The sequence below is a fragment of the Mustela erminea genome, chromosome 9 (assembly GCF_009829155.1).
Source record: "Mustela erminea isolate mMusErm1 chromosome 9, mMusErm1.Pri, whole genome shotgun sequence".
NCBI lineage: Eukaryota > Metazoa > Chordata > Mammalia > Carnivora > Mustelidae > Mustela > Mustela erminea.
The window spans coordinates 633,061-647,572 of NC_045622.1; the positions used below are offsets into that span (position 1 = coordinate 633,061).

The 14,512-nt window shown below is 54.6% G+C and overlaps 1 long non-coding RNA gene across 2 annotated transcripts; it reads left to right on the forward strand.

Moving 5' to 3' along the window:
- Positions 1 to 6,975: 6,975 nt before the first annotated feature.
- Positions 6,976 to 13,829, forward strand: LOC116599526. 2 transcript variants are annotated; one of them, XR_004289402.1, is made up of 3 exons: positions 6,976 to 7,806; positions 10,009 to 10,283; positions 11,257 to 13,829. It is a non-coding gene; the product is annotated as an uncharacterized LOC116599526 (long non-coding RNA). The 2 variants fall into 2 exon arrangements; XR_004289401.1 differs by having other exon boundaries at positions 6,976 to 7,794.
- Positions 13,830 to 14,512: the final 683 nt, after the last annotated feature.

Sequence of the window (14,512 nt, forward strand, 5' to 3'; positions counted from 1 at the left end):
TATTTGTAGATGATAGAAAGTTTCTCTTAAAGATTTTATCAAGCTCTGTGCAAAAACTGGAGGAGAGCTAAATCATTGAAAAGGATCACACAAGACTCAGGGCTGGAAAGTGACGTGGAATGGCAGCAGGAGCTACGTTTGCCTTCAGCCAGCGTGGGAAATGCTGCGAGGCCGGATCAGACTTGAGCAGAGAATAGCTCCTGCTCTCGCCTGCTGTCTCTAGGGGAAGGCAGAGGCAGCGAGACCTTGGAGGAGAGAAGCAGGGGCCGTCACCACAGCTGCCGCAGACAATGTGGGGCTCTGCACGCCGGTGTGAGCCCGGGCGAGGGTGCCTCATGGGTCTGAGATTTTGCCACGGCCAATACCCAGCACCGAGGGGCTCTCGGACGCGCGTCTCCGCTGGGGAAGCCTAGAGCTTTAGTTCCAAATGTGGTGTCTGAAAATACCGTGGTTTGCAGGAAGGTGTTCAACCATTTAGGAGGCCCAGGAATAGGATTATAAGCTTGGGCCTGCTCTATCTCATTAGGGCGAGGCCGGCTTCGGAGGACCCCTCTCCGCAGTAGCTGTCCACTCGACGTCCACTGGACGCTCCCCATGCCGATCCGGAGCTCGTTTCCGGGACCCCAGTGTTTGCCATGGCGAGAGGAGGTCCGTCGGCTCCTGCTCGGTTGGAAGACTTGGGTCTGCTCGTCTTGAAGGACGCTAACCGCGAATTTAAGAAGCTCGGAGGGGCGCTCCTGCTCACCTCGCCTGCAGAACTCTGGGTGTTTGCGATCTGCTTTGGTCGTGACCTAAAATATGCCCACGAAGCGTTTCGAGAAACGCAGCAGCGTCGAGCAGACACGCGGACCCGCAGCGCGCACGGAAACACTCCGGTCAAGCTTGGGACACGCGGTGCGGCAGAAGGCACGTCGGAGGCGACAGCGCTGGAACCCCGGCTCCGCGACCCGACGCCCCAGACCCGGCCTCGGTCGCCGGCCGCGGGAGGAGCGCGGCCGCGCCGGGGTCCGCGCCGGGGTCCGCGCCCGGGTCCGCGAGCGCGCGCTGGGCCGCGGCGGGAGCCGGAGGGGACGCGGTCGGCGGCCGTCACCTGCCGCGACCGCAGCCGAGGGGCTTCGGCGTGAAGGATCCCCGGAGACATCGGCCTGCGGGCGCGAGCCCGGGTGTCCGACCTCCGCGGCCGGGCGGGGCAGGCGCAGGGGCGAGTGCGGGACGGCTGCGTGCAGCCCGCGAGCCCCGCGTGCCAGGGGGCCGTGAGCTCGGAGCAGCGCCCCGGAGCGCGCGCGCAGGGCCCCGAGGGTCCCGGGGGCAGCGCGCGGCCGAGCGAGAGAGCGGCGTGTCCGCGTGGTCCCCGGGCAGGCCGAGGCGGCGCCGGGCTCCCCGGTCCGCGCGCTTGGCGGGCGGGGCCCCCTGGGTGAGGGCGGGACCCTGGGGCATGGCGGGCGGGGCATCAGGGTGAGGGCGGACCCTGGGCAGGGTGGGCGGGGCCCCCTGGGTGAGGGCGGGACCCTGGGGCATGGCGGGCGGGGCATCAGGGTGAGGGCGGACCCTGGGCAGGGTGGGCGGGGCCCCCTGGGTGAGGGCGGGACCTTGGGGCACCAGGGTGAGGGCGGGCCCCTGGGCTGGGTCGGTGGGGCCCCCTGGTGAGGGCGGGCCCCCGGGCTGGGTCCGTGGGGCATCTGGACGGCGCAGGACCTCGGGTTGGGGTGGGTGAGTAGGGGGTGGGGGTGGGGCGGAGAGTGTGTGGGCGGGACTCTGGAGCGGGATAGGCGGGGCCACATGGGTTAAGGGCGGGGCCCGGTCTGGGTGGGCGGGGCCCGGGCCCGGTGGGCGGGGCCCTCGCGCAAGCCGCCCGCCTGCCCGAGCGACTGCTGTGGCTGCTTACCGCTCCATTCCTACCTCGTGGACCTTGCCAGAGTGAACTCTGGAGACTGTGTCGTTATTCACAGAACGGGGTTCATGATCCTTAAATTTTAGAGTGTTTGGGGGTTAAAAGAAAGATGTATCTGAACCACCTACATATCTAGCTCTGGTGGGTGACCATTACCATTGGTTCCATCCTAGACTCAACTCCTCGCTGCCCAGGGTCCACTAGGTTCCCGGCACTGGGGCTGTGATGTAAAGTAGCCCTCAGGAAGTATGTCTGGCGCAGAGCAGCCAGGTGAGTGGCAGCGGGGAGAGAGGCCCCTGCCCAGCTTCAAAATGCCAGGAGGGCTTCCTGGAGGAGGAGAAGCTGCAAAGGCCGTGGCTGCCAGCCCGTGGCGGTTAGATCAGAGGCAGGGTGAGGGGGAGGAGTTGGGACCCTCGGGGAAGGTGAAGCTGAAAGAACGCCCAAGTTCTTTCAGTGGCCGTAGGTTTATTATCTTTAGAAAGAGTCCACTTTCAGTGGCCGTACGTTTTTATCTTTAGAAAGAGTCCTCTGGGGAGAGACCACATGGGTGGAGGTTACCTTCCACGTTCATCGTCAGCAGCTCCGCTGGCCAAATCAAGAATTCTTCTGGAGTGGTAAAAAGACTACTTGGAGGGGCACCTGGATGGCTCAGTGGGTTAAAGCGTCTGCCTTCAGCTCACGTCAGGATCTCAGTGTCCTGGGATCAAGGCCCACATCGGGCTCAAGGCCCACATCGGGCTCGAGCCCCACATCGGGCTCTCTGCTCAGCAAGGAAATAAATAAAATCTTAAAAAAAAAAAAAAAAAAAAAGACTATTTGGAATTTTTCAGGTCGGGCCATGTACTCCTGAGTTCTCAGCAGTGACTGCAGACTGGAAGGGTAAGTTGGGCTTTAAAATAATCCCCTCTCTGAACCAAGCTTGGTTCCAGGGTGAATATTATTACTCAGATGAAAAAAAAATTAGAACTTTTATACCTATGTTATTCAACCGCCTCTGTGTACGTGGGTTTTGTCCCCCGACTTCACGTGCCTTGCTGCTGGGAACCAGAAGCCAGGAGGCAATGAAGTGTTGTCTGCCTCGCATAAGACCGGCCCCTCCCTAAAGATGTTCTGGAGAAAAAAAGGAATAAGGTGGGGTTGGGCGGGGTGCAGTGTTTAGGCCCGGGCTTGCAGCCTGGCCTGGGAGATGATGACAAGCCGTGAACAATTTGGTGGGGTGTTTCCTCTCCCTTTGTTTCCTATTAGATGGTATGTGAGTTGTGGGTTGGTTGGTTTTGTTTTCATTTCAGTGAGTGGCCCCTGAATATTGCTTTTGAAACAGCAATTTTCAGGATTAGCTAATAGCCATGCTGTCATGCTCATTTAGACCCAGTGAACAGTGATGTGATCTCAGCCTACTGGTCTGTCAGCACGGCCCTGGCCTGGCCTGGGGAGGGTGACCGAGCAGGTTTGGGGACAAGCTGTTCGGTTCCTCCAGGTGGGGGACTTGTCTGCATCACCTCCTGTCCACCCCTCCCCCATGATTACAGAGGACACGGTGCAGATCTGGAATGTAGCCCTGAGCTGCTGCCCATTTGTGGTGTGATCTGTGCCCTGAGGCTGAATTATAAACTGAGGGTTTGACTAAATGCTGGAAGTTTCCTTCCTCCTCTGGGAGGGTGTGGGTCATCTGAGCAGTGAGTATCACATCCTGGCATTTAAAGGCAGAGCCTGAAACTGTGAACCAATGACTTCTCCTCCTCAAATACTCCTTCCTATCTATGTCCTTGTCGGCTCATCGGTCTTCTTGCCATTGGAAACTGATACCTTTTTAAAAAAAAGATTTTATTTATTTATTTATTTGAGACACGGCGCACAAGAGCGTGGGAGTGTGGGGGGAAGGGAGAGGGAGAGACTCTGGAGCAGACTCCCCACTGAGCTCGATATGGGGCTTGATCTCCGTACCCTGAGATCATAACCTAAGCTGAAACCAAGAATGGGACGCTGGACCCTTAACCGACTGAGCCACCCAGAGGCCCCATTGTCACTGGAAATTGATTTCTAAACGACATTGTTAATCTGGTCAAATTCACAGGATTCCGTACTTTCAGGAAGGAAGGTAATGTTGCAGATGGCAGAGTGTTTGACAAACGGGGTTGAGCTGGGTAAGAATACATGAAAACTGCAGGCCAAAACAACAAAGCTAGATTCCGTGGAGACCTTCAGGGGAAAACAGTGAAGCCCTTTCATATTTTCATACAGATGGTCATTTCTGCGATGCTGCTGCAGAGGTCAAACATGGTGATGAAGGTTCTCAGAAAGTGATACCAATAATACAGTAAATTCTTGACTTTCTTGAAATCACAAACTAAGAGAAAAGATATTTCATTATGTTTTTTCAAAATAAAATGCAAAAACACTTATTTCCTATGAAATCTTGGTTCCCTATTAGAGTTCATTTTTGGATGGCTCCTTTTGGATTCCGGTATCTCCTGTGGTTGCTAATTTTCCATCTTCTTTCAAAAAGGATTTAAGATACCTAACGCTCTTTGTTGAACAGCAGTATATTCTGAATTCTTCCCCACCAAAGGGATCCATGTCCTAATACCTTTCTCATGTTCCTCATCTCTAAGATCCATTTTGCCTACTAATTGACATTTTTTAAGTAGTAGCTTTCCCATATTAAGTGAAACAGTAGATTACTTATTTTATAAATTATATATTTGAATTATACGTATAAATTTTATACATATTATATGTGTGACTATTGGTTATAGACATGACAATTTTATGTATTTATTTATATATAAATATATATGAATATTTAAAAGTTTTATATACTCAGTTCTGAATAGCACCTTGAGTAGTTGCCATAATCACAGCTAAGAGTCAAAGGTGTCCGGGCACCTGCCTGGCTTAGCTGGTAGAGCAGGTGACTCTTAACCCCAGGGTTGTGAGTTTGGGCCCCATGCTGGGCGTGGAGCCCGCATTAAAACAAAATTAAAAGTAAATAAATAAAAATAAAAGTTAAGGTGTCTGTTTGCCACCCCCTCACCCTTCTCAGTGACAGACACCATGGCTCTGGAAGCCCCAGGACAGGTGGGTATCAGAGGCTTGGTCAGGACGTGGAGGAGGAGTAGGGAGGGAGGTGATAAGATAGGATCCAGCAGGTGTGACTGACCTACCCGGTAGGAGGTCTGAGCAGGTCTTTCCGGGTCTGGGCAGTAGAAGGGAGCGGGGACATCCTGAACTCAGGCCCAGCCTGCATCAGTCCTGGTGTGGGAACCAGTTGGGGTCTGTGTCCCAGTGAGAACAGGGAAGGAGAAGACAGTGAGTACAGTTTTCAAATATTTATTTATTTAAAGATTTTATTTATTTGACAGAGAGAGATCACAAGTAGGCAGAGAAGCAGACAGAGAGGGGAAGCAGGCTCCCTGCTGAGCAGAGAGCCCGATGCTGGACCCTGAGATCATGACCTGAGCCAAAGGCAGAGGTTTAATGTACCGAGAGCCACCCAGGTGCCCGCTTTCAAATATTTAATTGGAGGGGTGCCTGTTGGGCTCAGGTGGTGGAGCAAGTGACTCTTGATCTCAGGATTGTGGGTTTGAGCCTCACGTTTTGTGTAGAGATTGCTTAAAAATAAAATCTTAAAATGTTTAATAATAATAATAGTGACACATTTAAAGACACTTAGAGAATAGAAAGAATAAAACAAAAATTACCTAATAATTTCATCTCCTTAAACCACAATCATTGTTCTGATTTTGGTGTTCTTTTTAAATTTTGTATACTTTTTGCTTTTCTATACATTTTTATCATTTCCTTTCCTTTCCTGTTCTATAAAACCATGTTTCCATGCTGCACTATGGTCAGAGTGACCTAGTGGCCGAATGAATTAGTTTTTTAATTTTATTACTAAACATTTAGATGGCTTTGGATGTTTTGTTTTTGTCTTTTTCAGATACTGTTTTTATGGACTTTTAAGGTATATTGTTTTTTGGAGTGGGAGGAAAAAAATCATGTTATTAATTTGTTCACAGAACAAGGACCAACTGAAGACAGCACGCTAGGCGCAGAGAATGAGAGCCTTTGAGGAGAGGACCCTCTAGCTTTGGTTATTGCACGAGGGATCCTCAAGCCAGTCTGAGCCTCAGCCCTGCTCATCGGTGACTGCACCCCTGCAGGCCAGACACTGGGCCAGCATCACACTTGTCCCGTCCCCAGGCCGCTGCAGCCGGCCTCCTTCACCAGTGCCCACAGCCGCCGGCGTCAGGCGCTCTCTCAAATCTGCATGCATGTAAATGACCACGCGGTCCCTCCAGACGCCCAAACCAAACACCTCGGGGCCAGTTTCTTTCTTTCCGCTCCATCCCTGGCGTTCTGCAGGCCTTAGCTCCCGTGGCATCTTCCCGCGGGCCTCCTTCCAGACCCCGAGTTTAGTCTCCGGCCCCTTGCCTGATTTCCTCTCCTGCAGCCCATCTCCACCTGACCCGGAGTGCTCGCGGACGGCCACTGCTCCCCTGGGCTCCACCTGTGACCTCGCCGGGGAGCGAAAGCCGGGCAGCCCTAGGCTCGAGCTCCGACTCTGCACCAACAGTCCGCACCGCACAGGCCAAGCGCCCGGCGGGAGGTTCTGCAAGTGTGTCCGGTGATACCCCTGGGGCCGGGGGCCGAGGGCCGGGGATACTGGGGTGCCCCCACCTCGGGGACTGCGGGCGTCCCCTGGAGCCGGCCCCCGTGGCCCTGTCCCAGCCCCGCTCTTTCCTTGCGGCGACTTCGCGCCGCCGCGGGCCCCTGCGAGCGCGCAGCCTCCGCCTTCTTGGCAGGCGAAGCAGGCTTGTGCGAGCGGGTCTCTGCCTCCGCCAAACTGGCAGAAATCACTTCACAGCAGTGGAAAAGTACAAACGTTCTTTGATGCCGGAAAGTGGTGACTTGGCCAAATACGTGCTCACTGCGCCTGCGCAGCACTGTCCTGGGGGGAGGGTAGGGGGCGTCCTGCCTGCGGAGTTCACTGCGCCTGCGCAGAGCGACCTTCGGGGCCTGGCCTCCGGAGCTCGCTGCGCCTGCGCAGAACTGCCTGCGGGAGTCCTACCTGCGGCGTTCGCCGTGCTTGCGCTCGGGCTGCTCCGGCGGATCCTACCTGTGGGGCCCACTGCGCCTGCTCTCAGACTGCGGCGACCCGTGGCCGCTAGGGTCAGGCCCCGGGGACAGCCAGTCCCACACGACGCGTGGACTGTGTTCCAAGGAAGTGTTTGAAACTCGGTTTAGCACCCAGATCCCTTTCCCCGTGGAAACAGTGTAGTAAGTGGAAGTCAAGTCAACGGGCTGCCCCCCCCGCCCCCCCCCCAGTCTGCTGAGCGCACGCGGCGCCGAGGCCGGCCCGCGGTCCCCACCGGCGCCCGGTGCCCCCTGCTCCGCACGCAGCCGCGGCGGTGACCTCCCTGCGGCGACCCGTGTCGGCCTAGGACGCGGTGCCGCACGCCCGCCTCGACCCCCGGCCCCGTGTCACAGCACGTCTGCATCCTGTCCTGCGGGCACGGCCTCCCCCTCTGCTTTCCCGCGTGTCCACTGCGGCCCGTGGCGGGACCCGCTCCGGCCGGCGCTCTGCTCCGGGCCCTGGGCTCCACCGGCCCTGCCGGTGCTTGGAGCCCCTGAGAACCCCCGGTCAGCTGAGGGTCCAGCCCCAGCAGCCGAAGCACCGAGCCCAGCTCCTCTGTGCCGTCCCCACGGCCCACCCTGCACGGCCTTGAGTCCGCGGGCCATGAAGACGGCAGATGCCCGGCCCGTGCTCCCAGAGTCCCCCTGGACCGAAACAGCTGCCTGATCAGAGAGCGCTCTCTTCGCCTAAGTGCGTCTAGGATGCCGTCCATGCAGGGACCAGGGCGTACTCACGGTTCCTGAGCGGGGCCTGGACGCCCCTGAAGGTGTGATCTGAGGTGATGCTTGAAAGGCGCCTGCCTAGCCTGGTGGGAAGGGGTCCTAGGGGAGCGGCTCTGCAAGCGGAGAGGCGGTGTGTGCAAAGGCATGGGGGCCTGGGAGGGGAGGATGTTAGGGTTGCAAACAGTGTCCTCGGGTTTCAGGCCTGAGGGTTGCAGGTGGATGGAAAGGGGGAGACCAGGCCCAAAGGGCAGGGAAGCAGGAGAGGAGGCTGCTTTCTGTTAGCCTCACCCTGCTGCTGATTTGTGTCCCTCCCTGCAGGCCTTGTAGTTCATGATTTTAAAAATAGCTTTTATGATCTCCTAGCGATAAAATTTGGGAAAATGTAGGCAAAACTAAAACTCAAATCTAAAAAAATTTGCAAACACACTTATTTCCATACACTTGCTTTTAGTATTTTAATATTAAATCAAGCAACACAAGAAAGTGGGCTATGACTTTTCCCCCTTGATTCTCTAGGTTTCTGTGTAACGTAAACATTTAGAGAATCAGGTTCATGTACCTTTCTAATTTAAAAAAGTTTACATTTTGTTAATTAAAAAACAAACAGAGGCCTACATGTTCAAGGTTGAAAGCTGATTTCCCTGCTCACTTCATTTTCCTAGGAATTTATTGCACAGTAAATTAGTTCATTGCAAACCTTCCAGCAATGTTTTAATCTATTATAGATTACTTTAAAAAAAAAAACAAACGAAAACACAAATTTGAGTTTTCCCCCTTGAACAATGAGTGGTTTATTTTAAAGTAGGTGAAAGGTAACGTGAAGGGGAAAAAAACTCCAGCTTCACAGATGTATGGTTTAAAGTTTGCCAAATACTTAGTGGAGGGTTACACTGACTTCAAAGGGCTGGAAAGTGTAATGTAACATGAGAACAGGAAGGTCCTGTTTCTTTCTCGGCCTGCTCTCTCTGGTTCCTGCAAAACGTCAACATCAGAGCAAGGATTTTGAGAAATCGCATCCCCTGGTGGAGAAGCAAGTGAGCGGAAGGGGGCGGTGCAGTGCGTGCTGCGTGAACGCCACTGTATCTGCAGTCGGGGTGCTCTGTCCTCCGACAGGAGCTTTCTGATCGCGGGTGCGGGAGAGTCTGTCTATGCTCTACACGACTGTATTGCTCAGCGAGAGCGGCAGTCCCAAGCCCGTGAGGGCGGACAGAGTGAGCATTTCTCACTGGGTTGAATGCTCATTGGTGTGTTTTATGTACCTTACAAAAGTCTGACTAAGTCAATGATAAAAAACTTGATACCCCTCTTTAGTGGTCAGCTATCAGCCAAGCCCCTCGATCCTTTCCCTTTATGTGTTCGGGCTTGAAAATCTCAGCAGGGAGAGGGCCTTAGGTTCCGAGTCTTTGCTGGCAGCATTCCGATCAGTCGCTGTGTTTCCTGAGATAGGGTTTGTAGCTGGAGATCAGGAGTGCAAGAGCACCTTGTCCCCAAAGAGACCAGACTAGGGCCCTCGCTGCTGACAGAGTCTGAAGACAGAGAGACAGGAAAGGGGTCTGTCTCAGTGAGGCTGAGACGGAAAGATGGTGTGCTGGCGTCTCCGAATCATGCAAAAGACATCCGGGTTAGATCACGACAGTGTGGGTAGAGGTCGGCGGGTCCCTGCAGGTGGGTAGCGAAGGTCAGTTCGCTGGTGGTCGTGCTGGTGTCAGGACAGTCTCCCCTGCTTGCAGGGTGGTCTGTGTGCTTACTACGGGGCGCCTGGCGTGCCCCACCTCACCCCTCCCCTCTTGTGCCCGAGTGAAGCGAGAACTTAATTAGGAAGTATACACTGAGGTCATAATGGAGGCAGTTGAAGTCCCGGTTCAGGCTCAGCATGTTGGGGGGAAGGAAGCAGGATCAGCTGCCCCCAAACCTGCTTCTCTGGCATCAGCATTTTCTCGAGCTGATGGTTTTGAGAAACAGCAGATGCAGAAGTTAGTCTCTGGCGAGGGACATTGACATTTATAAAGGAAATCTCTGTCCACTCCAGGAAGCCAAAGGGGGACTCCATCACAGGACAGTGTCTAAGGAGGAGGACAGATGTCCCCCGCAGCCCCACACACACCTTCTCCATCTGTCCTGAAGATGGTGTTTTGGCCGGTGGCTCAGGCCACCTCAGGGACTGACTTACTTCTCCTGGGTATCTGTCTCCCTGGATGCACCAAGTGTACATGTCGGTAAACTTTGTGCTTTTCTCATTAATCCATCTTTTATTACAGGATGTGTCAGTCGAGAACTCAGAAGAGTGGAGGGAAAGCTATTTGTCCTTTTCCACAAGGTGGAGAGGAGGCACCTGCTCCCCTGTCTGTGCTCATCTCATGGGGCGGAAGTGAGCCTTGACCAGAGCCTCTGCCTGGGGCCGCGTGCGCCTCTTCTCCTGGCTGAGGGACATGGCTTCCTATCGAATGTGATTTCAGGACTGGGAACCTACCTGAGGTTGCTGGAAGACCCGGTTCCCCCACCTGCTGGCTACCTCGGGGCGGGAGCCCCAGAGGTAAATCTTCATTCCTTCTGCTAAAGTGCACACACGCCCAACAGTATCCTAACATTGTTTGCTTTTATAAGTCATTTACACCATCATGAGAGCGAGGTTCTGCTTTACTGTGAACACAGATTTAAAGGAAAAGTGGGAGACGACGGGGCATGAGGGAATTTAGATTTTGGCGGGAGAGGGAAAGGGGCCAGGCCGGTTTGGAGCAGTGATAATAGTAAGTGGATGCCAGGTGGAGAGGAAGAAGGCAGGGGACCATGTTCCAGACGATGGTAAGTGCAATTTTGGCTGAGGTCAGGCTGCCTGCAAATGCTTCCTTTCCACAGAAGACAGTGCATTTAGAGTATCTTCTGGAGAAGGAATGATAATTCGATTTTCAAAAATTTTAGAGAGGAAAATAAAAACCAATATTAGAAAAATATAGGCCACTTTTCCTAATAATTCTGTTGTCAAGGCAGAATTAGATTTCATTTTTCTAGCAAGAAGTAATTATAAAGGAGCTGTGTCTAAAAATGTGATTTTTCTTCCGAGCCATTTTTGGTCTCAAATACATTTTGGAAATGTGATTTACAACCACCTTTTCTGGTGATCAGGATGCTAGCCGTGTGACTTTAAGCTGTGAGTTAAAAAGATATGTACCGATTACAAAAAAAGGAAAAAAAGGATAAATGTACATTTGTTTAAAGCCGGGGTTGGTGGGGTACAGCCTGCAGGTCAGATCCAGTCCTCCCTCTGTCTGTGTGTGGCCGGTGAGTTCAAAATGGTTCACACTTCAAATGGTTGAAAAAAATAAAAATAGCTAACATTTTATGATATGTAAGAAGAGTATTAAATTGAAATGTAGTAACTTGGCTTTGCTCGTTTGTTTATAAGTATGTGTTTCCGGCTGCTGGTAAGCTAGAGTGGCAAATCAAAGAGCTGCAGCAGAACATTTGGTCCACGAAGCCTAAAATATGTATTATTTGGTCCTTTACAGAAAATGTGTACCAGCCTCTAGTGTACAGTATTTGTTCCCAAAGTGTGTTCCGTGGAACCATCTCCTCAGCTACTCTGCATCCGAAAAGGCTTCCATGGTGAGGTGAGTCCGGCAGAGTCTGTCTGCCACAGTTCACGTTTTCAAGGACCTGAGGAGTCCTGCAGTGAGCAGCCAGTTTCCAAGGTGTATTTGACTTCAGCACAGTCTCCACTCCCTTTACGCCTGCGACCCACTATTGGGCCAAGAGAAACTCCCGCAGGAGCTTCCAGGCGGGACCTTTGTCAGGTGGGAGTGTTTTCCAGCAAGGTTGCAGCCTGTCCTCGGGCTGGATGTGCTGCTGCAGTCCCCATAACCCTGCGAAGGCGTGTGGAGATGGTCTTGTCCGGTCACCTCCCATTCCGGATCAGGAGCTGGGGGTGGGTCATGGCCCCTCACTTGCCATCTCTCCTGCTGGTGGAGCTCCCGTCCAGTGGTTTTGCTTCCTCCAGACATTGGCCCAGATGTTACCTTCCCTCTGGGGGCTTCCTGGCTACCCAGACAGGAACTCGAGCCTGTCTTCTGTCTTCCCAGCACTGTCCAGCCACGTCTGAGCTGCTTCTGTCCGCAGCGCTATAGGCTAACACGCCCCACGCTGTCGGCCTCATCAGGACACCAGCCTTCTGGGGGCTTGTGGGCCGATGGCCCGGGCGAGTGCGAGGCCTGTCCGCGCTGCATCTAGTAGGGATATTGTGCTGGTCGCCTCTGTGCTCTGGCGGGAAAGCAGGTAAGAATGGGTGTCCTGGGTGTTCGGGGGCAGACCCCGAGGCTGGCACTGAGCAGGGGCTGTAGTTCGCGCTGGCGTCAGCTGGAGCCCAGCGACAGACACGGAGCTTGGGTGCATTTTATCATCGTTGTACGATCCAGAGGCCCAGGGTGACAGGGCAAGGCCCCAGCCTCCAGGGACCTGAGCCCCTCTGACCCCGCTGCAGCGGCGTCCCGAGAGCACGGTTCCTGCCCCAGCCTCTGCTGGCCGCGGGGGTCCCAGGCCGTACCTCTCTGTTGCCAGCGGGGGGACAGGGCAGTCTTCCCTGAAGTCTTCTCTTTCCCCGGCCTCTCTCTCCCTGGCTCGGAATCGTCGTGTCTGCGATGGGCCCGCCCAGTGAAAACTTCCAGGAGCATGCATTTCAGGCAGGTCACTAGCCGTGTCTGACACAGGGACTGTGTGACTCTGGGCTGATAACAGAGGTGATCTGGACAAGTCCACTGGTCCCTGAGGGTCGTGGTGACAAAGCGTCCAGGGCAGAATGGCTCACCACCAGGAACCGCTCTGTCTGTCACCCAGAAAGGCAGCGTGAGCACGGCGTGTGTCCCTGTGCTGGGGCCGTGAGCGAGACACCCCACGCTCTCTCCCAGCATCTGAGGGGCACTGCTCAGGGGAGGGGGAACATTCCCTCCAGCCTCGGGGGCCCCGGCTGGATGTGTGACAGACGGGAGCGAAGGGAAGCTGCTAAAGGTGCGGAGTGTAAGTTGTGTGGGACATGGGAGTCTTTGTGGGGAAGTGAAGGCCCAAGGACGCTGTTAGACGCGTCTGATGAGGCAGAGAGATAGCAGAGGCCAGGGGTGAGCTACGGGGTGCTCAGCGAGGCCTGGTGGCCCTCTATCCTGGGAGATGAGGCACCTCCTTCCCCCCAGTCTGGCGAGGGCTCCTCTCCCAGCACAGCCCTGTGAGCTGCTGTGCAGGAAGCGGGTGCACTGGACACATGGGCTCTGTGACCTTCCTGCCCCTGCTATTGCAGCCCCTTCTCCTTCTAAGGTGCGCTCTGCCCGGGGACCACGGGGCTCGCTGTCCCAGGCTGGCAGGCCCATCGCGGCTGTCTGCCTTGTCTCTGCGTCCCTGCATTGAGGGCCCGCTGCAGTCCTTGCCTTCCTTACCCTGCGGGAGCCCCGTGTCCACAGTGGCTCATAGTCCAAGGTTTGCCGCGCTGCGTTGGGTTCCTGTGACAGGAAGGATCTCGGGCTTGGGGAGCCAGCACAGCCTGTGCTGCCGGAACACAGATCGTTGTGCCCAGAGGCGAGTGTGAGGCTCTGTACACACTGTAGGACTCTTGCCAGAAGTTTGGGTATGGAAAGGGAGTTCTTTTTCTGCCTTCTTTATGCTTGTTTTTAGGTAATGTCACAGTCACTAAGTGTCACACGGTCAGTGACACTTAGTTCCGGCACAGGCGGAGCCTCAGGGTTAAACCAGGGAGCACTAGTCTTGGACTTGAGAACTCGTGCACCTGTCTGTGCCTTAGGAGGGGGTGTTGGAAAATCAGCGCAGGTGTCCATGACGGGCAGGGGCCTTGGGGTCAGACGCCGGGCTGGGAGCCGCCCACACCCGGCCCTGCTGTGGGATGGCCCCAAAGCCAGGCTGGCCGGTCGGAGGAGCAGCCCCCCCCTCCCCCCCAGCTGTCCGATCCTCCCTTAGAGAACGTGAAATTGGAACCACTGAAGCGGCAAGGGGGTCACTGGAGCTGAGCCTTGTTCGCAGCTTTGGTCCTGCCTGCTGCCCGCTGTCCTGCGTGCCTTGCCGTGGTTTGTTGCGCAAATGCAGCTCACTTTCTTTTTTTTTTTTTTTTTTTTTTTTTTTTTTTTTTTTTATTTTAAAGATTTTATTTATTTATTTGAGAGAGAGACAGTGAGAGAGAACATGAGCGAGGAGAAGGTCAGAGGGAGAAGCAGACTCCCCATGGAGCTGGGAGCCCGATGTGGGACTCGATCCCGGGACTCCAGGATCACGACCCGAGCCGAAGGCAGTCGTCCAACCAACTGAGCCACCCAGGTGTCCCTGCAGCTCACTTTCTGCAGCCCTAGGAACCTCACTCGGTGCTGGGCTCCGAGGAGATGACATCCACGTACAGAGGGTGGTGTGGGGCCGTGAGTGCGCTCAGTGTGCCGGGTGCCCTCCAGGTACAGCGATGTGGGGCTCTGAGCCCTGGGGGGGCTCACGGCCAGCCCAGGCTCCCACGGAAGGCTGGCACTGACTCTGACCTGCACGTTCCTCTCACCATCTGTTCTTTGCCTTGAAAAATCTGTGGCCCCAAACCGGGGGAACACAAAGCAGAATGGAAGCCAACATGACCAGATTTTGTAGTGAAAATCCATACCGAAGATTCGACATTTTCTGTATCTGGAGCTGTGAATTTTTTTTTTTTTTTTAAAGATTTTATTTGTTAAAAAAAAAAAAAAGATTCTATTTATTTATTTGACAGAGAGAGAGATCACAAGCAGGGGGAGT